Consider the following 14,493-nt stretch of genomic DNA (forward strand, 5'->3'; position numbering starts at 1 on the left):
ACTTCTTTATTGATCAAACCCTTAAGGTAGGGCAACACCATACATTCACTCCTTAAGGAAGGAGAACACTCCACAAGCCATATGCCTGTTCATACAATATTCCTTGATATCTCTCAATGGGGAGTCTCTAGCCTCTATATAGACCTCATACATACAATAACATGGGTCATTACCATGGTTCCTTTTAACCTTGTTGGCAAATGACCCAAAAATGGATCCAAGTATGCTCTTTAAAGTCTCCATAAGCCAGCAAAATCATGCTAATGGATCCAAATATGCACTTGAAGTCTTCAAAATCTTCTTAAGATCATCGAAAGATCGAAACCATCACATGCCGAGAGCCCTTGGAAGGGCGGAAAAACACTATCGGGAGGCTAAAACACTCCAAAATAGCGAAAAAATAGAGTATTGTAGGCATGAACATAGAAACGGACAGCTGTCGTCGGATCTGGCCGATCAACAACCCAGATCTAAGAAGAATATCACAATCGGCACTGTAGAGAGGACGACTTAAGGATGGGCGCAAGACACCCCTGATCAACGATCTCCGATGATCGGACTGGCGGGTCGCAATTGGTGGAGGCAGACCGGTGGAATAAGCACGGACCGAGTGGATATGCGATTGCGATCAATGATGCAACGTGGACTGTCAATCAACTGACGTAGATCGACGGCCCACATCGCCTTGCAAGAGTCACTATCATAGAAATACAAGGGGTGTGCTAATAGTGGCCCTGGGCACGAGCGATATGCGATTGCGATTAGATCACATCGCTATATCGTAGCGGAGCAGCACCAAGGGGCGGGGCCTTTACACATTCATATGTGTGATGTGATAACTGGACCCGATGGTTATATACATAATATTTCATAAGATTTCAAATATGTGGGAAGGCCATTTTTAATGTATTTTGATTATATAACGAAAATACAAAGGGAGCCTTGGGCAGTGTCGATGCGATAAATCCTGGACCTAAAAGGGTTTGGGAATGAAATTTTATAATATTTTAGGTTCGCGGGAAATCTATTTTCAATGCATTTTTGTGTATTTTGTTATTTAATGAAATAAAAGGGAACCAAGGGGCAGCGACGATGCGATAGGTCCTGGACCTGAAAGGGTTCGGGAATGAAAATTTATAATGTTTTTAGGTTCACCAAAGCCATTTTTCATATATTTTTGTGTTTTTTAACACATTCCAGGATACAAATGGAACACAGGAGCAAGCCGTTTGCGACATGTGTTAGTGACCCTAAGGGCAGACCCAATAGAGGGATAGGTCATGATTAAGGACTTTTGAAGTCCGAAACATTGAAAGCTTGGCGGGATTTCTCATAGTTGCAGCGTTTTCTGTTTAGAACACAAAACAGTCATTGTTCACATTTAAAAGATAACAGAGGCCTGAAGACCCATTCTATCACATAACAGAGGCCGGGAAATAACTGCCGGGAGACAGAGGCCAAGAAGCGATCATGGGCATCGACAGGTAGCTCATCCAAAACAAACAGAAACATCATGGAGCAGACAACGCTCAACAAACCAACAGAATCAATTGTGGGGCATCTCTGGCACGAGAGAGCTCCCAGACAGTGCAACAAACTACCCAAAAGCGGTTACTCATCTATCAGAAGAAGGAACCTCCAAGCCCATGCTTTCCTAGTCAGGGTATCGAAGTTGTTAACAAGACAGGGAGGATAGATTAAGACTCTGAGCCTTTGAGAGCTCAGGAGCATTGTAAAAGGCCTATAAAAGGCTAAAAGCTAAATGTGAAATTTCTAGAGATTGTTGCTACTCTGTTCCTTCAAGCTTCTCATCTTCATTCATAAGCTTCTTTTGCTGTTATATGTTCAATGTCCATTTTCTCTTTTGTTCTAAGCTTGCACTTGAACATGTTGTTCATGTTTCTTTTGTGTCTAAGGCCAGATAACTGTCATCCTATCTCTGCTTTAATAAATTAGATTTGCAAGCTTCTTTTACTTCCTGTAGCTAGCTGGTATAGTCAGTATTCTCCATCTATTCATTGAATCTACAAACTATTGAGCATTAGTGGTCTAAAGCCTTATAAAGCTCAGGGTGTTCATGCATGTCTTAAGTGAGAATAGAGCTAAAATGGTTATCTGACTTGATCCAAACCATCATCCATTCCAATAGTTTAGAGAACAATATTGAAGATTATATGTTACCAGGCATCTCCGATCTGCAACTTAGGAGAGTTTCCTGGAGAGATAACAGTTCCCTCAATACCATCTATCTAATACCATGGGCTTATTACATTATTGCTAACTACTTGTGGTCCCTTACATGATACGGGTTAACCACCTTATATATTACTATGGCCCATCCCATTATTACATTATTCCCTTGGGTACCTCCCTCTGTACCCCATATTACCCCCCCTAGGTATACTACATTCCACCCCCCATAACATGTTTCGTCCCCGAAACATATGAAGAACACAAATAATAAGATCTACTCAAAATAGTGGTCCACTGGTACCATGCACGTGCATCTAGCCATCCAAGAGAAAGGTGAACCCTCAATCTAGCTGGTGCCTCGCTCACTTGAGATGGAAGTTGACCTTGGCGGCTCTTCTGTGTTGATGTGTAGTAGGTGTATCATCGCTCCTCTCTATCTATCATGCGGGGGTTGTTGTCCTTGTGGCTAATTTGTTTCCATCTTATTGGTTGTTTTCTTGCGGGGTGATGTGGGTGGTGATATGCTGAAGTTTTAACCAACGATGTATTTTTCTTTAATTCATCACCTAATGGAGCCTGATTGGTAGCCAGTACATGTTGTGGTGCTTGCTGTTGTTTCTTATCTTCCAACATTACTTCAACCACTGAGTCCTCATCTGATGTATCCGTACCTGTAACAGTTTCTGCTTCAACCTCCTTGGAATCTACCTGTTTTTCTTGTACTTGGTTTGATGTTTGTGTTTAGTTGTCGACCATCAAGGGCTCATCATATGATGTGTTAGTCCCTGGAACATCTTCTGCTTTAGCCTCCTTGGACTCTACCTATTTATTGATGGAAATATCCTGTAATGTAACTTTCTTCTTTTTATACCAAAGCTTCAGGAATTTCTTTTGCACATTAATGTTGACAGTACCCACCAATTCCATCCAAGGGTATCCCAAAACAACATCCACATTAGCCATACCTGAAGCATAAAAATCAGAATGCAATACATACTTGTCCATAGAAATCTTCAAATCTTTATAAACTTGCGCCTCCTCATTATTAACCTGTGTGTGCTCCATTTGTTTTGGTGGAACTTGCAATTTTTTTGCCACATTGACATTTATAAGATCTTTCTTGCAACTAGGATTTATAGACACAATGATCTTGTCTTTCTGAACATATCCATGAACCTGTAATAAGCAGATATTGGTAGAAAATAACCCCACATGTTTCTCATTATCTTGTCTTTTAGCATGAGACCATTTGTCTAAAAGGAATTTTTCAAATTCTTCATCGGGTAGGTTGGAACACTTCTTTTTGTTAAGTAATTCCCACCATGTGGCCGCCTCATATGAAAAATTAGCCACTACCTAAAATCTCCAATGTTTTTCCCATAATGAATTTTTTTCTTTTATGTATTCTTCAATAGTAGGACCATTATCTTTTCCTGTAAAATATAGAATTGTCTTGAAGAGGGTTTGGGAAAAAAAATTCACTTGGCGAAAATTTGAAATTGTCACAATTTAGTCAATATTGCTCAGAATCCCTATTATGACCTATTTTCGGAAATGGAACAACCATTATGCATCTTCCTCGATGATAGAAATCCCGATCTAGGCATTGGAATTTCCGATTCGTGCTGCAACTGTCCCGCCATCACAAAAAAATTCTGAAAAAAGCGTCGATTTTAAATCAACGATATCTCCCTCATCTGGACTCCAATTTGACTGATTTTTTTTTGAACTTGGGTATTTTTTCACAAAAAACTTAGATCTACAATTAGATTTTGTAGATTTTGTACCAGAACATACAGATCTGATCTGCAAACACGCCGCCCCGAAAAATGTCTGCAACATAGCTGATTTTTAAATTAGTGATATCTCCCTCATCCGAACTCCGATTCGGCCGATTTTGTTTTCAAATTGGGTATTTTTTCACAAAAAACCTAGATCTATGATGAGATTTAGAAATTTTTTTACCAAAATGTACAGATCTGATCCGCAAACTCGTCGTCCGGAAAAATGCCTGTAACCCAACTGATTTTTAAATCAGCAATATCTCCCTCATCCGGACTCCGATTCGGCCAATTTTTGTTTTTTTCAAATTGGGTATTTTTGTGCGAGGAACCCAGATATGCAATTATATAATAAAATTTTTTCATTAGAAAATACAAATCTGATTTGCAAACTCGCCGCCCCAAAAAGTTCCTGCAAAAAAAATAAAAAATCTTTGCTTTGCCCAAGAAAGTGCTTCGATACCAGTTTTTATAGATCTGACCCAGAAATATATGAAAAGATACTGATATACCCAATAATTGTAAATAATCACAAAAAATAACAAGATCTGAATATAGATAGAAATGCTTCTTTATTTATCAAACCCTTAAGGTAGGGCAACACCATACATTGACTCCTTAAGGAAGGAGAACATTCCACAAGCCATATGCCTGTTCATACAATAATCCTTGACATCTATCAATGGGGAGTCTATAGCCTCTATATAGGCCTCATACACGCAATACCATGGGTCATAACCATGGTTTCCTCAATACCATCTATTTAATACCATGGGCTTATTACATTATTGCTAACTACTTGTTGTCCCTTACATGATACGGTTAACCACCTTATTTATTACTATCATCCATCCCATTATTGTAGGAATTTACAGGGTAAGTTCCACAAAAAGAATACCAAAAGGACACCGCTCACAACCAGATCTCAAATCAATACACCAGTATTTTTGACGTGGTTAAAACCCTCAGAGTGCAAGGAGGGAAACAATCCACGGCCTGTCCCAACGTGGGTACTACAGGCAATTTATTAATCAAAGAATGAAAATTTACATAAGCTTCTCTCATGCACGGATTACCCGAACAATGACCCTCCATGCGCTTTAAATAGAACTCATGGACCAATCGGGTGTCAAGCCACGGATCAAGTGTCGGTAATACCGAGGTGAGAGTGAACCGTCGGATCACTACATATCGTGACCGTCGGATTGTAAGTTACAAAATGTACAACGGTAAAGAAACACACTTTACCTAACTCTAACCTAACTCTATGCTAGACCAAGTTGAACTTAACTATATCCTATGTGTCGGAATATCCTAACATCCCCCCTTAAGAACAACTTGGGATAGGATTGAAGGATTTACAAATATGACACAATAGGAGAAGGAAGGAGGCACTAGAGCCTATCCCCCCTTAGTGAAAACTTCCTGAACTCCAAGCATATATCGAAGTTTAGTGAACTTCGCCTCTGTGAGAGCCTTTGTGAAGATGTCTGCAACCTGATCATCTGTTGGACAATATTGCACTTCAAGAACATGGTCATGAATGAGCTTTTTGATGAAGTGCATGTGTAGTTCAATGTGTTTGCTGCGCTGATGCTGGACTGGATCTTTGCATAGCTGAATGGCACTTTGATTATCACACCAAAGTGTGGTTGGATGCTGCTGCTCAAAGCCAAACTCTGATAGGATCTGACGAAGCCACAAGGCTTCCTTACTAGCTTCCACGGCACCACGATACTCTGCTTCTGCTGACGAAAGAGAAATGGCAGCCTGTTTCTTACAAGCCCATGTAATAGGTCCTGAACCAAGAGTGAAGACATAACCGGCAGTAGACTTCCGATCATCAAGGTCACCAGCCCAATCAGAATCAGTGAAACCAACTAACAGAGGAGCTGCTTTGGCACTGTAATGAATCCCAAACTGTACTGTACCTCGAACATAACGAAGTATTCTTTTAGCTGCTTTCCAATGACTTTCACGGGGGTTTTGCATAAAACGAGCAACAAGGCCAACAACAAAGGAAAGATCAGGACGAGTATGGGTTAAATACAAGAGTTTTCCGACAAGTTGACGGTATAAGGTAGCATCAACTTCAGGAGAAGTACAAGAGACTGAAAGTTTGACTCCAGACTGAAAGGGAGAAGGGGCTGGCTTACAGTCTTCCATGTGAAAATGACGAAGAATATCACAAGCATACTTGGACTGGGAAAGGAAAATACCCTCTTGGGATTGCAAGACTTGAAGACCGAGAAAATAGTGTAAGTGTCCTAAGTCTGTCATTTCAAATTTCTTTTTAAGGCTGGACTTCACATGGTTTATAAGGTTGGGATCACTACCAGTAAGAATAAGATCATCAACATAAAGAACAAGGATGATAAGAGAGTTGCCCACTTTCTTGGTGTAGACAGTATTGTCAGAATGACACCTAGAAAAGCCAGATTCTAAAAGAAAGCTATCCATTTTGGCATACCAAGCCCGAGGAGCTTGCTTGAGGCCATAAAGGGATTTCTTAAGTCGACAAACGAGGCTGGAGTCTGTTTGTATGAAGCCAATGGGTTGTTCCATATAGATTTCTTCCTGCAAGTCCCCATGCAAGAAGGCAGATTTAACATCCATTTGATGGACTTCCCATTTTAAAGAGGCAGCAAGGGAAAGAACAAGGCGGATAGAGTTCATTTTGGCAACTGGAGAGAAGGTTTCAGTGTAGTCAATGCCTTCAACCTGTGAAAAGCCCTTAGCAACTAGACGAGCTTTATGTTTATCAACTTTCCCATCTGGTCCATACTTGGTTCTGTAAACCCATTTGCATCTAACAAGTTTGCGTCCCTTTGGTAGAGGAACAAGATCCCATGTATCATTTGTCATCAATGAATGATATTCTTCATTCATAGCTGCTTCCCAATGTGGATGGCCTGAAGCTTCTGCAAAAGTGTCAGGATCATGATTTACTGGAGCTTGAGCCAGTAAAGAAGAGGCTCTTTCAAACTGAGAACGTGTACGTCGCTGATCTGTAGGATCACCGGCAAGATCACCTGCTGCATCCCGAGTAGCACGGACCCATCTTGGAAGTTGAGGATCCTGAGAAGGTGGGGGAGGATTATCATCCTCGCTTTCATCATCAGAAGAAGAAATGTTTTCAAAGATAGAAGAGATAGGAAGAGGTGGCACATCCGCCGGACTAGGCTCGCAGGCCGATTTATTTTCATCAAATTTTACATCTCTTCTAATGATAACATTTTTGGACTTAAATGGAATAAGTCTATAACCTTTTACATCTTCAGAATATCCAACAAAAGTACATTTCTCACTCTTAGGTTCTAAAGCTTTATGCTTTTCATCTGGAATATGGGCCCATGCTTCACTTCCAAACACACGAAAGTGACTTACATCTGGTTTAATGGAACTCCAAGCTTCTTCTGGAGTGATATTCTCTAGAACCTTAGTAGGAGTGCGATTGATTATATAATTTGCACAATTAATTGCTTCGGCCCAAAAACTAAGACTGAGTCCTTTAGATTGCAGCATACAATTAGCCATTTCCTTTAAGGTGCGATTTTTCCTTTCAGCTACACCATTTTGTTGTGGAGTGTATGGAACAGTATGTTGCATTTGAATTCCATTTTCGGTGCAAAAGTTGATGAATGCGTTTTTAACATATTCTCCACCATTATCAGTTCTTAGCTTAAGAATTTGATGTCCAGATTGTTTTTCAACAAATGCTTTGAAGGCCAAAAAAGTGCTAAATACTTCGCTCTTGAGTTTTAAGAAGTATACCCAAGTGCGTCTAGAGAAATCATCAATGAAAGTTAAGAAGTACTTGCAGCCAGAGAATGAAGCAACAGGAAGAGGACCACATAAATCACTGTGCACAAGCTGTAAAGGGGCTGAGGCGTGCCAAGAGGCACGTTTGTCAAAACTGTCCCGATGATGTTTTCCGAGTACACATCCGGAACAAACACCATCTTTGCAAGATACCATAGGAAGACCTGTCACCATATTTTCTTTACATAGATGCTGAAGGGAGCGATAGTTTAAGTGACCAAACCGCTCATGCCAAAGTTTGCTCACTTCATCATTATGAGCAACAAATACTGAGGGAAGATGGGATGACCCAAAGTTGTGAAACTTATACAACCTTTTGGAATCATCAGCAAGACCAGTAGCTAGAATCTGTTTAGGATCTTTTAGATCCTTGATTACAACATCATGAGGTGAAAATTCAACAATTTTACCTTCACCTGAATGAGTTATCTGATAGACAGATAGAAGGTTGCAGGATAAGTTTGGAACACATAATACATCATTGAACTGACCATTGTCTAGATGAACAGTTCCAGTCCCTACAACATTAAGAGATCTATCATCACCAACATATATATTTTTGGTGTTACAATCATTTAAAGAAGAAAACATGGCTTGGTTTTTGGCCATGTGACAAGAGGCTCCAGAATCAATGAGCCACTCATGAGAATGAGAAGAAGAAGAAGATACATTTAATGCATAACCAGACTGAGATGATTGACGATGACATGCAGAAAGTGCCGTTCCGGAAGTTGAAGTTGAAGTAGGCTCCAGATGGATGTTATGTTTCTTCATTGCGGCTTCCAAGGCTTCCATCTTCTTAAAGCATTTAGATTCTAAGTGGCCATCTCGATTACAAAAGTTACAATGTCTATCAGTCTTCTTCCATTTGTTTTTATTGGCTTATCATTTTGCTGAAATGATCTTTCATTTTGAGGCTGAGATGGTTTAGGACCATTCTTTTGAGGATATGACTTCTTAGGATTCTTTGAATTTGGTTGCTGCTGGGCGGCTAACGCTTTTGTGGAAGAGTTTCCAAGATTAAGAAGACCAAGGTGTAAGAGTTTTTCTTGTTCTCTTATTAAGGAATCACAAAAGGAGTCAAAGGAAGGGGCCTTGTAGTCTTGTCCTTGACAAATGAAAGCTTCCCTTGTAGAATGGAAAGTGGAAACAAATACAGAGTAGGCTGGTCCTAACTTAGTAAGGATGGAATAAATAAGGTTACCATCATCTTTCTTAACTTTAACACCTTCCAAGAGATATCTAAGGGTCTTGAATTTTGACAAGAAATCTTCAATGCAAGAAAAATTATTAGGATCCAAAGTAAGCAGCTCATTTTCAAGTTGATGGGATCTAATTTCATTTTTAATCCCAAAAACTTTAGCAAGTTTTTCTAATGCTTCATGAGGAGTCTCAAGTCCTGCAATGTGGAATCTAAGATCAGGAGAAATAGACATCCCTATCAAACCACGTGCTTGATCTTGTCTATTTTCCCATTTTGCCGCCTTGTCTTCATCTTTGGTTTCTTCTCTTGGTTTGTGGCTATTCTGAAGAGACCTTTACTTCTAAGTAAATCTTCCATGTATTCTACCCATTGGAAGTAGTTAGTGCTGTCAAGAATGACTTGGCATGGACTTTCCATTTCTTTAAAAAAACTGAAGCTGAAGATGCTGAAAGTAAGTGTACCAATGGATAGATCTCGAAAAAATAGGCGGTTTTAAAAAAAACGGCTCTGAAAAAGGCTTCCGGATGAAGAAGTTATGGCTTTTTGAAAAAAAATTGTTGACGTTGCCGGCAAAGTGCGCGAATGTGCGGGAATGAAAAAATCCGCCCCCACAAAATGGAGACTTGAACCCAAGACCTCTACTCTCTAAAAATATCTTTGAACCAATTGATCTATACAAAAAATTTGAGAGAGAGAGAGAGAGAGAGAGAGAGGGGGGGGGGCCTCGATTTGCGTGCTTGCCTTGAGAAAGCTCTTTTTCCCTACAAAACACAAAAAACAAAACCCAACACGAATATGCAAAGAAAAACGAACCTTACGGCTCGAAGTTAGCCAAAAAACTAGAAATTTAAAAAAAAAAAATCTCAAAGTTAGCTTTATCCGAAAAACTAAATATTTTTCTCAATGTTTCTGATTTTCCGAGATCACACTAAGGTGCAGGGAAAAGAGCATACGCATGAGAAAAATCCTTCCTTTCTGTTTCTGATTTGCCCAGATCGCACAGAGTCGCAGGGCAAAGAGCATACGCAGAAATGAAAGGTATAGATCCGGTTAAAAAAAAAGGCTAAATAAACTGAGACCGAAATAAGCAGAGAGAAATTAACAGTAAACTGCAAAAAAAAACACTGTATACCTCCCGATCTAAAAAATGACGCAGCTAGGGCTACCGGAAACCTTTTCGCATGAAACGAAAGGGGTTCCTCACTGGAACAGATGCTCCGAACGCAACAGAGCAGTCCTCTCGGCCCGAAAGCAGTCAGAAACAACAGATCTAGGAAACGACAGCCACATGCAGTTCTACCGGCTTCAAATTTGGATCACCAACGGACGCGGCCCTCAAATAGCTTTGATACGATGTAGGAATTTACAGGGTAAGTTCCACAAAAAGAATACCAAAAGGACACCGCTCACAACCAGATCTCAAATCAATACACCAGTATTTTTGACGTGGTTAAAACCCTCAGAGTGCAAGGAGGGAAACAGTCCACGGCCTGTCCCAACGTGGGTACTACAGGAAATTTATTAATCAAAGAATGAAAATTTACATAAGCTTCTCTCATGCACGGATTACCCGAACAATGACCCTCCATGCGCTTTAAATAGAACTCATGGACCAATCGGGTGTCAAGCCACGGATCAAGTGTCGGTAATACCGAGGTGAGAGTGAACCGTCGGATCACTACATATCGTGACCGTCGGATTGTAAGTTACAAAATGTACAACGGTAAAGAAACACACTTTACCTAACTCTAACCTAACTCTATGCTAGACCAAGTTGGACTTAACTATATCCTATGTGTCGGAATATCCTAACAATTATTACATTATTCCCTTGGGTACCCCCCTTTCTACCCCATATTATCCCCCCTAGGTATACTATAGATCATTTGAGGTTGTTGGAAATCCATTTCCTTGATTTCATTGTCCAAGGTATTTCAACTTCCAGAGCTTCCACGATCTTCTTGTTGTAGCCGAAGCCAAAATTTTAATTCCAATGATATTTTGAATGCCAAGCAAGATTACTCTTTCAAGGGACTATTTTCTGCTTTTTTACTAAGTCAGGTTATCCTGTAGGTGCTGCTATAGGTCTTCTTGACAATCCAAGGTGTAGATACTTCCTTCGTTGATATGAGTACAACCTTCAAGATGATATCCAAAAGGTGACTAACAAATGTTTTGATTGCTACTATCATTTATCATCCAAGATTCCAAGAAATCATGCTAATTTCGGTCTTTGACACAATCAGTTTAAAATTCTTCTTGACTACTCTCTGAATGAACTTATGGAATGGACTTAAACTAGGTCTTCTTAATTGCCACAAAATGACTTTGTAAATATCTCTAGAAATCTTCCAAAAGGATGTAGATTTGATCCTTCTTTAAAGTGTCACCATTTTTTGGAGGGAAAAGATGCTTCTAGCCTTGGCAATGACTTATTTAGGTCTCTATATTTCTGAAGATGATTGTGGTATCTTAGAGTGGTTGTAGCTTCATATCAGACCTTTAAAATAGGCCTAATATGTATTTTGGTAGTTCAGTCCTTGTCCCTTTACAAGTAGTTTTCATGCTGACTGTTAGGACTACTAGTCCACTAAAGAAACCTCAAATTTGAAATTTAGTCATCCTTATAATATTACACAAAACTATGTACTTTTAAGATCTTTGAGATATTTTTAAGCCCTTAGATAATGCACAGTCCTTCAATCTTCTTCACAATATTTTTGGCTCTTCTTGGAACCCTGAAATAATGCTTCTTGACTATCTTTTTCTCCTCGGCCTTCTAGCCCAGGTATGCGGCCCTCATCATAGAGATTATGACTTATAAATAAGTCCAGAATTATATTATTAAGCTTAATACTATTTCTATATAGTTCAATCCCCAAGGTTATAGTGAACACTAATATCAAAATAAAATTTTGTGTGATAGAAATATCAGAAGGAACCATTACATCATGATCATTCCCTTCTTCTACTTACGAAATTATTATATAGGTAAGGGAAAACTACTCTCTTTGAGATATCTTCTTGGTCAAGATTTTGGGTGTTTTGAAAAGTTGTGATTTTGGGGTAGTTTTAGAGTACTTGTTTGATCCTATGTGGTCTTTAATATTTTAACTACAAGGAAGTGCACCAAGACATATGGTAGAACCTAATTCTAAACATTAGGAACTCATGAATAGATTGTGAAACAAGGATATAAACATTAACTCTTCTATTAAGAAATTACATTGAAATATGGAATTTGGAATAAAATCTGTCATTTAGATGGCGAAAATAAACATCTTCTATTGGACCTTTGTTCATGGAGATATCCTAGTAATTGAAAATTTGTACGAAAGGGGCATTCATGGACCTTCAAGATGTGTTTTTTATGCTTCTTGTCTAGTGTATTTTATGCTCACCTTATTTTGGAATGTGATTCACAAGGTTGGCTTGGGACTCTATATCGCAAGGAGTTGGTCATAAATTTAGTGGTCATCATCTGGGTCACATATTTTTTACAACTGGAAAAATCTATATACCGGGAATTTTCAATAAAAACCTTTATTCAAAAGAGTATGGCTATCCCTGGCAATTTTTTTTGCTAGAAGGTCTAGCTAGCATGAAATCAATGACATCTTCCATAATGATAAGGTGTCCCCTAAATGTGTTGTTAGCAATGAAATATCATTATTAATATAACACCTTAACTCTCATCAACTTAACAAGATTTATATGCATTATTTTCTACTCATAAATATTAGTTTCTTCTGAACAACTTAGGCATTTGTCAGTGGACACCGGACTCTTGATTGATGAGGAGAAATGAATTGTATTCATAATGAACTATGTTATGCACATATTTATTGGTGTACTTCACTATTCTCCATCTCCATTGTATGAGAACATTGTTGTTTGTAGATTTTAGGCTTTTGCGATCCACATTTTGTGTGGTGATGTCTTCTGGAGTCATCGATGACTCCGGAAGACATCACCATACGAACCGTTGGTGTTATTGTGGTTGCATGTTAAGTCCCTACAATACTAGTGCATCCCCCTTATTGTTATTGTTAGTTTAGCCCCTATTGTTATTGTTCTGTACACGTATCCCCAATATTGTTATTGTTGTGCCCCGTAGAAGCTCACTATTGTTATTGTTGTGCCCTTACATTATTATTGTTATGTAGGATATGATTATATTGTGACCCCTTGGACTCCTATATATACCAAGGAGGTCTTATCATTTGTATCATCCAAGAATTTTTCATTTATGTAAATTAAAGGAGTTTCCCCCCTCGAAGAGGATAATTTTTAAGTCATTGATCTATATTTTCTTATATTTTGTGAGCTGGCTGCATAACATTTGGTATCAGAGCTTTGGATTATAGGGTTTTGCTACTTCAAACAAGTCATCTTGGAATTTTCCCTATAACGTTTTTACAAAGAAGCCTCAAAAAAAGAAAGTTTGACCATGTGGAGCGAAAATCCTGTTGAACTTCATGTATAAATTTCAGAACTTGGTTCACTATATTTTCTAAGATATGGGTTGAAGAAGTTATGGTTTTTGCCTGCTCTAGAATTCAGTCTCAAACAAGTGACCTAGGGAAAATCATCATATCTTTTTCTACAACCATTGTATTTAAATTTCATAAAAAGTGACTGAAATTGTACAAACTGAAGTATTTTTTGTATCATTTTCAGGGCCGAAGGTTGAAAAAATGACATGTGGAATTCCATAATCAAGTTATTGTGAGAGATTGGGCATAACTTTACCTTGGAGAATTCGATCTTGGTATGAATTATGGTGGTAAAAATGAGGTTCAAAGGGCTACCAAATGATGAATTTTCAGATCTTTGAGAGCCGAAATTACAGATATACAACAATTTCAATATCAAGCTCCTAAAAGCAAGAAAAATATGTGTATGTTTTCAAAAATTTGCATAACTTTTGTTTGAAAAATCAGTTTGAAGTGATTCAAAAGGAATAATGAAGCATATATATCATTTTTTGATTCCATAATGCCTTGAAACAAAAAAATGGATAGACCTAGTAAGAAACCATAAATCTATTATATGGATGAAGAAGAGGACTTAATGCAACATGATATATCAAAATTACAAGATCAACTACAAAAAATTTCGCTCTCGCAAAAAGTAAAAAAAATGAATTGGAAGCCATTATGAATGTTAATATATATGGTATAAAAAGGGACATGGGTGTTTTGAATGATGGTTTGAAAGCAGACATGGAAGCAATGCTGAATGTCAAGAATATAGAAGGGTTGAAGGAAGGTTTGGAAAAGTTGTTAGAAGAAATGCTTCACAGTGGTGACAAGGTAATCCATGAAAATCATGATGAGGAAGAAAGGAATGTGAATTATGATTTTAGAGACTCCAATGTTTGGTTTAAGACCCACAACATTCCAGATATTGATATGAGGAAGTTTAATGGAAAGGATCCAGTAACATGGATACTACAAATGGAGCAATATTTTGATCTCCATGATGTGCAAT

The 14,493-nt window shown here is 38.4% G+C and overlaps 1 pseudogene; it reads right to left on the minus strand.

Moving 5' to 3' along the window:
- Positions 1-1,284: 1,284 nt before the first annotated feature.
- Positions 1,285-14,493, minus strand: part of LOC149256794 (putative CCR4-associated factor 1 homolog 6 pseudogene) — a 49,937-nt pseudogene continuing 36,728 nt past the window's right edge.

Source organism: Pinus tabuliformis, chromosome 7 (assembly GCF_031772625.1).
Source record: "Pinus tabuliformis cultivar Carrire ecotype Pingquan chromosome 7, CPIR1, whole genome shotgun sequence".
Lineage (NCBI taxonomy): Eukaryota > Viridiplantae > Streptophyta > Pinopsida > Pinales > Pinaceae > Pinus > Pinus tabuliformis.